This window comes from Apodemus sylvaticus, chromosome 12, assembly GCF_947179515.1.
Source record: "Apodemus sylvaticus chromosome 12, mApoSyl1.1, whole genome shotgun sequence".
Lineage (NCBI taxonomy): Eukaryota > Metazoa > Chordata > Mammalia > Rodentia > Muridae > Apodemus > Apodemus sylvaticus.
In genome coordinates, this window is record NC_067483.1 from 24062365 (window position 1) to 24072403 (window position 10039).

At 35.7% G+C, this 10039-nt stretch overlaps 1 pseudogene; it reads left to right on the top strand.

Moving 5' to 3' along the window:
• The first annotated feature begins 2045 nt into the window (after window positions 1-2045).
• LOC127697767 (dachshund homolog 2-like) lies at window positions 2046-9643 on the top strand (annotated as a pseudogene).
• Window positions 9644-10039: the final 396 nt, after the last annotated feature.

Sequence of the window (10039 nt, forward strand, 5' to 3'; positions counted from 1 at the left end):
CAGTTTTCTACAGTTTTATCAGAAATATTTTCCATGTAAATCTTCAATCCTATCATAAAATATTTCTTTTTCATATTTCAATTAATTTAGCAATGTTTTACATGTCTACCACTTTACTCTTTAATTTTCCATGAAAATTCTCAATTTTAACATATTTTCTATATATCTCTTCTATTTTATCTGAAATATTTTTCATGTAAATCTTTAATTTTATCATAAAGTGTTTTTACTTCCCTTTTCAATAAAAAATAAAATAAAATAAAATCTTTTAAAAGAAAAGAAAAAGAAGCTAGAAAACAGGCTAGCTGTACTGTTCTGATCCCATAGATCTAAGCCAAAGTACTTCTGTATAAGCAAGATCAAAGTGAGTGTTTCAAGTCAGAGAGAAGTTTACCTGCCTGATAAGATCACACAGAGAAAATAGCATTTCTCATGTCATGGCTGTTTAATATTCTGAGTTCCTTGTACAGGAGGTCTCTCCACTGTTCACAGTTGCATTTTTCCTAACATTTACTTTCAAAGTCACAATTACAATCAATCTGCTGCTCCATAAACCATGATGCCTGTATCATAAACCAGAATCTGATTCATGAACAGAAAAGGATAAACAACCTTTGTCAGGAGTGGGCCAGAGGGAACAACTGGAGATTAGTACTGGAGATTATCTAGATCATCTGAACACCTTTCCAAAAGCTCACAAATGTTTGCCCAGCTTCCTTTAGCCAAAGGTTTAAAAATTCCCACAAAATCCTGATCAGAATAAACTTATATAAATGCGGAAAAACATAAAGGTAATATACAGGAGAAAAATAAATGAAAAAAATAATAAAAAAATAAAAATAAAAAAGCAATATACAGCAAACCAACAGCCAATATTAAATTAAATGAAGAGATACTTGAAGTAATCCCACTAAAATCAGGGACAAGACAGGATGCCCACTCTCTCCATATCTATTCAATATAGTACTCAAAGTTCTAGCTAGTAAAATAAGACAACAAAAGGAAATCAAAGGAATACAAATTGGCAAAGAAGAAGTTAAGGTATTACTTGTTTGATACTAAGACGATATGGCACTATGCATAAGTGACCCCCAAAATTATATCAGACAATTTCTACAGCTAGTAAACAACTTCAACAATGTTACTGGATATAAAATTAACTCAAAGAAATCAGTATCCTTCATTTATACAAATGAAAAAGGGACAAAAAATTGGGACACAACACACCTCAAAAACTCACAAATAATATATGATGAGGTAACCAAACAATAGAAAGATCTATATGATAAGAACTTCAAGTCTCCCAAGAAAGAAATTAAAAATGACATCAGAAAATAGGGAGATCACCCATGCTCATGGTTTGGTAGGATTAACATACTAAGAATGCAATCCCTATCAAAATTCCAACACATTTCTTCAAAGACATAGAAAGAGAAATTTCATATAGAAAAACAAAAACAAAACCCTAGGATATCAAAAACAATTCTTAACAATAAAAAAATTCTGCAGGAAATCACCATCCTTGATATCAAACTGTACTACAGAGCAATAGTAATAAAAACTGCATGGTATTGGTACAGAGACAGACAGATTGGTCAATGGATAAAATTGAAAACCTAGAAATAAATGTACATGCTTAGGCTCACTTGATCCTTGACAAAGCCAAAAGTATACAATGCAAAAAAGAAAGCAGCTTCAGTAAATGCTACTAGTCTAACTAGCACCTCAACATTAAAACAGACACCTTAATCTAATAAGTTTGGTAAGACCCTTGAACTCATGGCCTCCAGGGGGAAGATTTCCTAAACTGAACTGCCTGAACTGCTCAGGCTCTAAGTCAAGAATTGATAAATAGGACTTCATGAAAATGAAAAGCTTCTGTAAGGCAAAGGACAAAGTCAATATGACAAATCAGTAACCTACAGATTAGGAAAATATCCCTTTTTTCTGTTCCTGGCTTTCTTTGGATAAAGATATAGAAGCCTCGGCTCCTCCTGCATCATACCTACCTGGATGCTGCCATGCTTCTGCCTTGATGACAATGTACTGAACCTGAACCTGAATGGATCCCAAAGAGTCCTTCTCCTGCTCCCTCTCCGAAAGAGTCATCGCCCTGGGAGCCAGACCTCCTTCTCCCCAAGCAGCAGTGTGTCCAGCTCTCCCTCACAGATGGATCACCATTCAGAGAGAATGGTTATGATGCCCAACAATAGAGAAGAACTTATTGTTGACCAAGACACTGGACAAAGCATAAAAAAAATCCCAAAGGATAATAAAGAGGAAGTGCCAGCTCAAATGCCAATGATTAAGTCACCCTTGGACAAGATCCAGTTGGCTCCTGGACAGACATTGCACCCTGGATTCCCTGAACCATTCATTTTTTCTGATAGTCTGTCTTCTGTGGAAACTCTGTTGACCAACATTCAGGTCAACAATATTTCTATAAACAAAATAAATGGTCTACTGAAAGTGGCTTTGGATAATGCTCGCATCCAGGAGAAGCAGATTCAGCAAGAAAAGAAGGAACTGCAAATAGCACTCTTCAGAGAAAGAGAAATTAGAGAAAACCTGAAGAGACAACTTGTAGTTGAGCTTCAAAGCAGATGTACAAAGCAAAAGCATCCGAAAAAGGAGGAAAAAGCTAAGAGAAAAGTTCAGGAAGCCTTGGAATTTGAATCAATGTGCCGAGAGCAAGTGGAGCAGGCACTTAGACAAGCTACATCTGGTGACAGTGGTCTGAGAATGTTGAAAGATTCTGGAATTCCAGATATTGAAATAGAAAACAGTGGAATGCCTCATGACAGTGCTGCTATACAAGCCTGAACACTGATGCCGGAACTCCAAGTGATCATAGACACGGACAGGGTGCTGTAGCAGTTACCTGCTTACTTTGTGTTGTGATTCTTTAGAATTCATGCTCAAATTCTTTTAAAATATGGAACACTCAATTACTATTTGTTCATAATTGTTGACTAGAACCTTGAATACATAGGGAAAAAATGTACTAGAGAATGGTCTGCCAGATTTATAGGGCAATTATGATGACTGAATGTGGTATTTTATAGTTTTTTCCAACAAGCTCCTAGTGCTTCACAAAGCTTTTCACGTTAATCCACACAGTAGGTTCGTAGTGGGTAAGTAGGTGGCACAATTTTGAAGATGGATAAAATGATATTTCTAGAATGCATGTAAGAAAATAAAATGTAGAAAAACATACTTTGAGCTGTGCCTATTATGGAATTTCTTTCTAATTCTCCGATGTGTTACTTAACAGTACCTTTTTTAGCAGACAATTTATTGGTACAAATGTTGTCATGGCCTGTGAGCTAACTTTGTAGAAGAAAGTGTGCCTGATTTGTTCTCTTAAAAAAAAATCATAGAAAACTTTAATACTTAAATCATGCCACACCTACATTTTCCTTTTAACTGATAAGGTAGAGCAAATTATCTACTCCCTTTCTACTAGTACATCCCTTATCTATAAAGAAGGCAATAACAAAAACTGATCCCAGCCTAATAAATATGTCTTCTTTATTCTTTTTTCTCCCTTTTGATCACAAACTTTGTGTCTTCTTTATAATTGTACCAACAGGAAATAAAAACATAATTGTATTGATAAAACCAACAGAAACAAGAAAAAAGAAAGAAAGATATTATAGTTCATTTTCATTGTGAACGTTTATACTATTCATCCTCTGGTCTAAAAATAATCATGTAATTCACATTTCAAGAGATATATAAATGGTTTATTTGGCCTGAATTACACAGGAAATGTTTTAAGAATATTTTTAACAGTTTACTTAAAGACCGGGCCACAAACTGTTGATATTAATTATGACCATTTTCATACCTCCTAAGAATCTAATACATCAGTATTTGATCAAAATCATTTAATGACACTTCTCAAGCATTTACATTGCACTAGCAAAATCTTACTCATTGTGTAGTATCTGCCCTAGTATTAAATTCTGTTGTGACAAAAGTTCTATTCATGGAAAATACCAACTGATATTTTATTTATTTTTCAAATAATTAATTCCTTGTGGGCATATATATAATTTCCTTTGGAATGACTGTGAAACTTAAATAATTTTAAAAATAATACATTAATTTATATGAATATGATACCTGTTTCACATCCTGAAAATTTTTTCTAACTTATAAAGATTTTTTTCTTTTGGTACTTTCTATGATGCACACATGACCTACTTGTATGCAACCTATAATGTTTCACCTGATTGCATCAAAATATTATGAACTTAGAAATAATTGATGAACAACGAAATAAAATTGGCAATATCAAATATATGAATTAACAGTGATTTATGACAAAAGGTACAACATCCAGAGTTTCCTTCTCATTATATAAAAATCCTTTTCATTATATAGAAAAAGAACATGTACTGAATGATACAGAAAATTCAATAGAATTTTCAAATCAGGTTACTTAAACATACAATGGTGTCTTTTTTCACTATTTTAATCAAAAAGTAAGAATTATCCTGTTTTTCTGGCTTTTTCCCACTTTTTAATGCCACCTGATGGTAGCTGTTCCATTTTTATAAACTTTAGATGTATAATACAGAAGGCCAGTATCATACTTACTGGATGTGAGACAGACAGTTGTGGCTCTTGATGGGTTCAGCCTATCATTAGAGGGTGTCCTAATGGAGAAAACCACATGAACCTTCTATGCCATCCCAAGTTAGGCATTTCTGCATTAAGGAAAATATCGCACAAACCTATCTTTTTACTTAAAATATGTACAGAGCCATATTGGGGTGTCATGCCACATAGTAGAAACTTGACATTGACTGAGGACAAGGGCTTCAGGCAGGAATCTGACATTAGGACATAATAGGGAAGTAGGTTACAGCAGGAATTTTTATCCTAGGGTGGAATGCTCAGAGTGAACTTGACATTGGTCAAAGTGAACTTCTCACAGCCTTTGTTGAGCAGGGAATCCTGTGCTAGTCAGGATCTTGCTTCACCTAGAGTGGAGTGCTCAGAGTGAAGGTGAAGTTCATTGTTCCTCCAGGTCTACAAATTCCTGAATTAAGCAGGTGACCCAACCCCAGCCGCCTGAGCAGTGGAGCCAAGAACCACCAGATGACTTGCCCTGAACTCAGCCAGGAATCTGGGGGGAGGGGTTTTTCCCAAGCTATATATTGACTAACATTTATTAAAGTTTTGGCCTCAACTGGCAACTGTCACCCTGGCCCTTGTTCTTTTTGCCACTTCCCCATCCATCCCTCAGCTTCTCTTCCAGGAACCTGTTCACAGTAGCTGCAGGCAGCAACAGAATGTGACAGAATGACACCCAAACGCAGGGCTGGACACGAGAAGATCTCTTGAGGTGACCCTGTCTTCGTGAGAGAAAATGGAAAAAGATTGTATCCTGCATGGTGAGCAACTATAGGTGCTAAAGGATACGGACTAAGTGAGGCACTATCGACCCAACGCTGAACTCTCTTAGGGGCAGACAGTGGAAAATGGGGCAGGTATTTTATAGGCATTTGTCCACAGCTTTTAAGAGCTGATTCAGGCAAAAAAGAAAAGGGTTTAAAAATAGGCATATGTCCGCAGCCTCCAAGAGCTGCTTTAGGAACGTTTGAAAAATTGCCTGTAGGCCTTTTGGCTAGGATCAAGTGTAGGAAAGTTTGAAAAATGAGAGAGAGAGAAGGGAAATGGATGTAATTTCATAACAAGCATGCTTCCCTTTCTGTGCCTGGCTGTTTATCCTCGGTGTGCATCGTGTGTCTACGTATATGTTTGTGTCCTCTTCGTGTCTTTGTTTAAATGAGAATTTATTTGTTTCATGTTTAAAAAATTGGTAAAAATTTCATCTGCTGGTGGTCTATCTCTTAATCTAGCCATAGTTCACAAAGCAGAGACTGATTTAAGGTGTCCCACACTCAGCTAGGCGTCAAACATAGAGAGAAAGCTGCTTTTAAAAAGGGCCAGCAGCCTCAAGTCTAGGACAAGTGGGTTAGTGGTTGTTTCTGCTAAAGAAAAATCTCTACAATTCTGGTTTTTGGTTCAAAGTGCTTTTGAGTCTCTCTAAATTACAGCTAGAAAAAGGAAAAATTTGTTTGGTTTAAGTTTATGAGATTTGTACAATCATTTTATTCTTGTTTTATAATTGGTCTTAAAGGTATAAGTATATTTTGCATGTCTTGACTATATAGAATATTGGCTTATAAGTCATTGGACATGATTTAAAAGGTATAATGTTGTAACAAAAACATTAGTTTAAAACTATAGCTCATGGTTTACAATTGCTTAAAATTGCTCCCTTTTTAATACTGCTAATTTTAATTTTTACAATTGTTTATGCAAATGTATTTCAAGTTAGAAAAGATATTGTCTTTTAAATAACTGTCCTGGATATTTGAGAGCTGATCCAATGACTGGAGAGACAACCATGGGTGCTGGGAGCAAACTCTTGTATTTCATGCTTGTGAGCCTGGAGAGGTGGCTAAGCCATTAAAGGCTGGTCCCTCAATCATGGAGCATGGGAGCTCAGATCCCAGGAACCACATGGTGGCTCACAACCGCCTATGATGAGATCTAATGCTGTCTTTGGCATATCTGAAGACAGGAATCTGACCTTAGGGCATAATAGGGAAGTAGGTTACAGCAGGAATTTTTATCCTAGGGTGGAATGTTCAGAGTGAACTTGACATTGGTCAAGGTGAACTTCTCCTCCCAGCCTTTGTTGAGCTGGGATTCCTGTGTTAGTCAGGATCCTGCTCCACCTAGAGTGGAGTGCTCAGAGTGAAGGTGAAGTTCATTGTTCCTCCAGGTCTACAAATTCCTGAATTAAGCAGGTGACCAACCCCAGCTGCCTGAGCAGTGGAGCCAAGAACCACCAGATGACTTCCCTGGAACTCAGTCGGGAGTGGGGGGTGGGAGGGGTTTTTCCCAAGCTATATATTGACTAACATTTATTAAAGTTTTGGCCTCAACTGGCAACTGTCACTGTGGCCCTCATTCTTTTTGTCACTTCCCCATCCATCCTTCAGCTTCTCTTCCAGGAACCCGTTCGCAGTAGCTGCAGACAGCAACAGAATGCAACAAAAATACTGTCATATCTGTAGATACATAATTCCCCATTTCGCTCTTTGAATAAATATTGAATCAGTAAAGTAACTGCCAGCTCTCCACAAGTATCAAAGTATGTACCTCCTTTTGAGTTTCAAGGAGCCTAACAATTTGCTGGAGAGGAGATTTTCATTGCTTTTCCTAATCTATAATCATGTCTACATACAGAATGCATATGAGATCATGTGTGTTTGATGTTCCAGTATAAACCCTCTTAAAAACATGAAGTAGTCAATTACTAATTAGCTGTTTCCTATTCCTGATGTTGTGAGCATGGCAGATTTGGATTAAAACTCAGCCACAGCTTTCTTCTGTTTATGTTTCCAAATGTTTTTGTTTTATCTAGGAGTTTACTTTGACAGCTACTACTAAATGATAAATCACTCATATTATAGCTGAAAAGCACTTCCAAATTGAAACATGGCAAACTTTGAGATTGTTCCAAGGAACAACATCGATTACTGGGTCATTACTTGTTCCTTCCTTATAATCAGTCTGTATTGGAATAGTCAGAGCAGCAACAGAAGATGTTTCAATATTATAGAACATGCCATGCTGTTTGGTTACTATTATCTTTAAAATTTGGTGAAGTTTTTCTAATGGCATCACAACTTATTATATTTTGAGTGAAACATTGATTTACATCATAATGTCTTCTTGGTGGCCTAGTATGTCTTTTGATTTGCAAGTTGTTCTGCAAACTATTCCTAATAAACTTTGTAATTAGGAGCATTTAAAGAAAGTTGTGGCCAGAAATGTTTGACTCTTGTAAGAAAGATAAGAACTAAACAATTAAAAGTAAAAGATTTTTTTCAAAAACTGCATTTTTTTGAAAAACAGTGATTGTGTTTTCCATTCATTGCTGTGTTTATATGACTTTTTAGGTGACATTGTTTGTTTTACCGTTGCTTTCAAATTTGTAATGTTCACATTTTGTCCTGCATGACTCAAGCTTTATTATTATCGTATAAATTTAAATCCTAGTACATTGGCAAAAAAAATGAAAATATTCTTCACTAACCTCACATCTGATAGAGGGCTAATATCCAAAATATTTTTTTAAAAAAAATCATGAGGCTAACCTCCAAATATACAAACAGCACAATTGAAAACTTGGGTATAGAGATAAATAGGGGATTTACAAAAGGGGAATCTCAAATGACTGAGAAGCACTTAAAGAAATGTTCAAAGTTCTTAATCCTCAGGAAAATGCAAATAAAGCAACACTGAAATTCCACCTTACATCAGTCAGATAGCTAAGATCAAAAACTCACTTGACAGCACATGTTGGCAAAGATGTGGAGAAAGAATCACACTGCTGAACATGAAGAAGAACATTGCTGGTTGAATTGTAAAGTGGTACAACCACTCTGGAAATCAATCTTAAGGTTTCTCAGAAAATTGGAAATAGGTTTACTTGAAGACCCATATATAGCATTCTTGGGCATATACCCAAAAGTTCCCCTACCATACCACAGAGGCACATATTCCACTATGTTCAGAGCAGCCTTATCTGTAATAACCTGAACCTGGAAAGAATCCAGATGCCTCACAATGAAAGAGTAGATGCAGAAAATGTGATTAATTTACACAATAGAATACTACTCAGGTATTAAGAATGAGGAAATCAGGAATTTTGCAGGCAAATGGATGGAACTAGAAAATATCATCCTAGGAGAAATAACTTAGACCCAAAAGAACACGTATGGTATGTACTCACTAATAAGTGTATATTCATCAAAAGGTATAGAATACCTAGGATATAATCAGAACTCAAGAAGGTTAACATGCTGAACCTGACATGTTCATAATTATTAAGAAGGTTTTTATTGATTTTTATGTTTGGATTTTGTAGTATTTACCTATACTGTATTTGTTAACTCTTTCTAACAAGATTTTGGTGAAGTCTTTAGGACTTTGTATAATATAAAATAATATTACATCACCACTAAACAATTTGACTGTTTCCTTTCCTTCTGTAATATCTATTATTATATTTTTATTATCTAATTGTTAAGACTAAAAACTACTCAGTATTAAATTGAAGAGATGATTTTACAGTACACCTTGTTGCACTGTTTATTATCTTAGAAAAAAAAATTTTCAAATTTTCAGTGTTGAGTTAATATTACCTAAGTTTTTAAAAATATCAACTGCTTTGTGCCTCTTATATTCCTGATTTTAACCACAAAACTTTTAAATTTTGACAAATTTGTTATTTTTCTATTTGCTGATAAATTATATTGATATGCCTTTATTTTAGTAATGAGTAATAATATATATTATTATATGATATATATTATTATATTAATTTATTTATTATATTGTTATATTAATTAATATATATAAATTGTTAATATATATTATTGGATGATATTTCTAATGTTCTAATGGATACATTTGTTTGGGAGTATTTTGTTCATAATTGGTATATTTATGTTTAGAGGAAGCCTGGCCAGGCAGGGAAATCCTGGGTCCTTCTGGGGGCTAGAGACACTGAGGCCTGTTCTATTGCTCCTCCATGGCGGGTTTTCATTAAGAGGCAGCCAGTTGTTTTAAAGCTTTATTATAGGAAAGTAAGAAAAGGAAAAGAGAAAAGTAAAGAGAGAAAGAAAAGATGGAGGGGTGAGAGCTGGCCATGACCACATGGAAAGAATGGAGAAGAATGGGGAGAGAGGGGAAACAGGGGGGCAAGAGAAAAGGGGAAAGAGAAAAAGCAAGAGAGCAAGGATGGGCCAAGCAGGCCCTCTTATAGTGGACTGGGTTACCTAGCTGTTGCCAGGTAACTGTGGGCTGGGGAAAACTTGGCTGTAGCCAGGTAACTGTAGGGGTGTAGTCCAGCCAGAACACTAGAGGCTGCTTCCTCTACAGGTACACTGGTCCCACACCAGAACATCCCCACATTCTGGACTAGGACATTGCCCCTTAGCCAGGC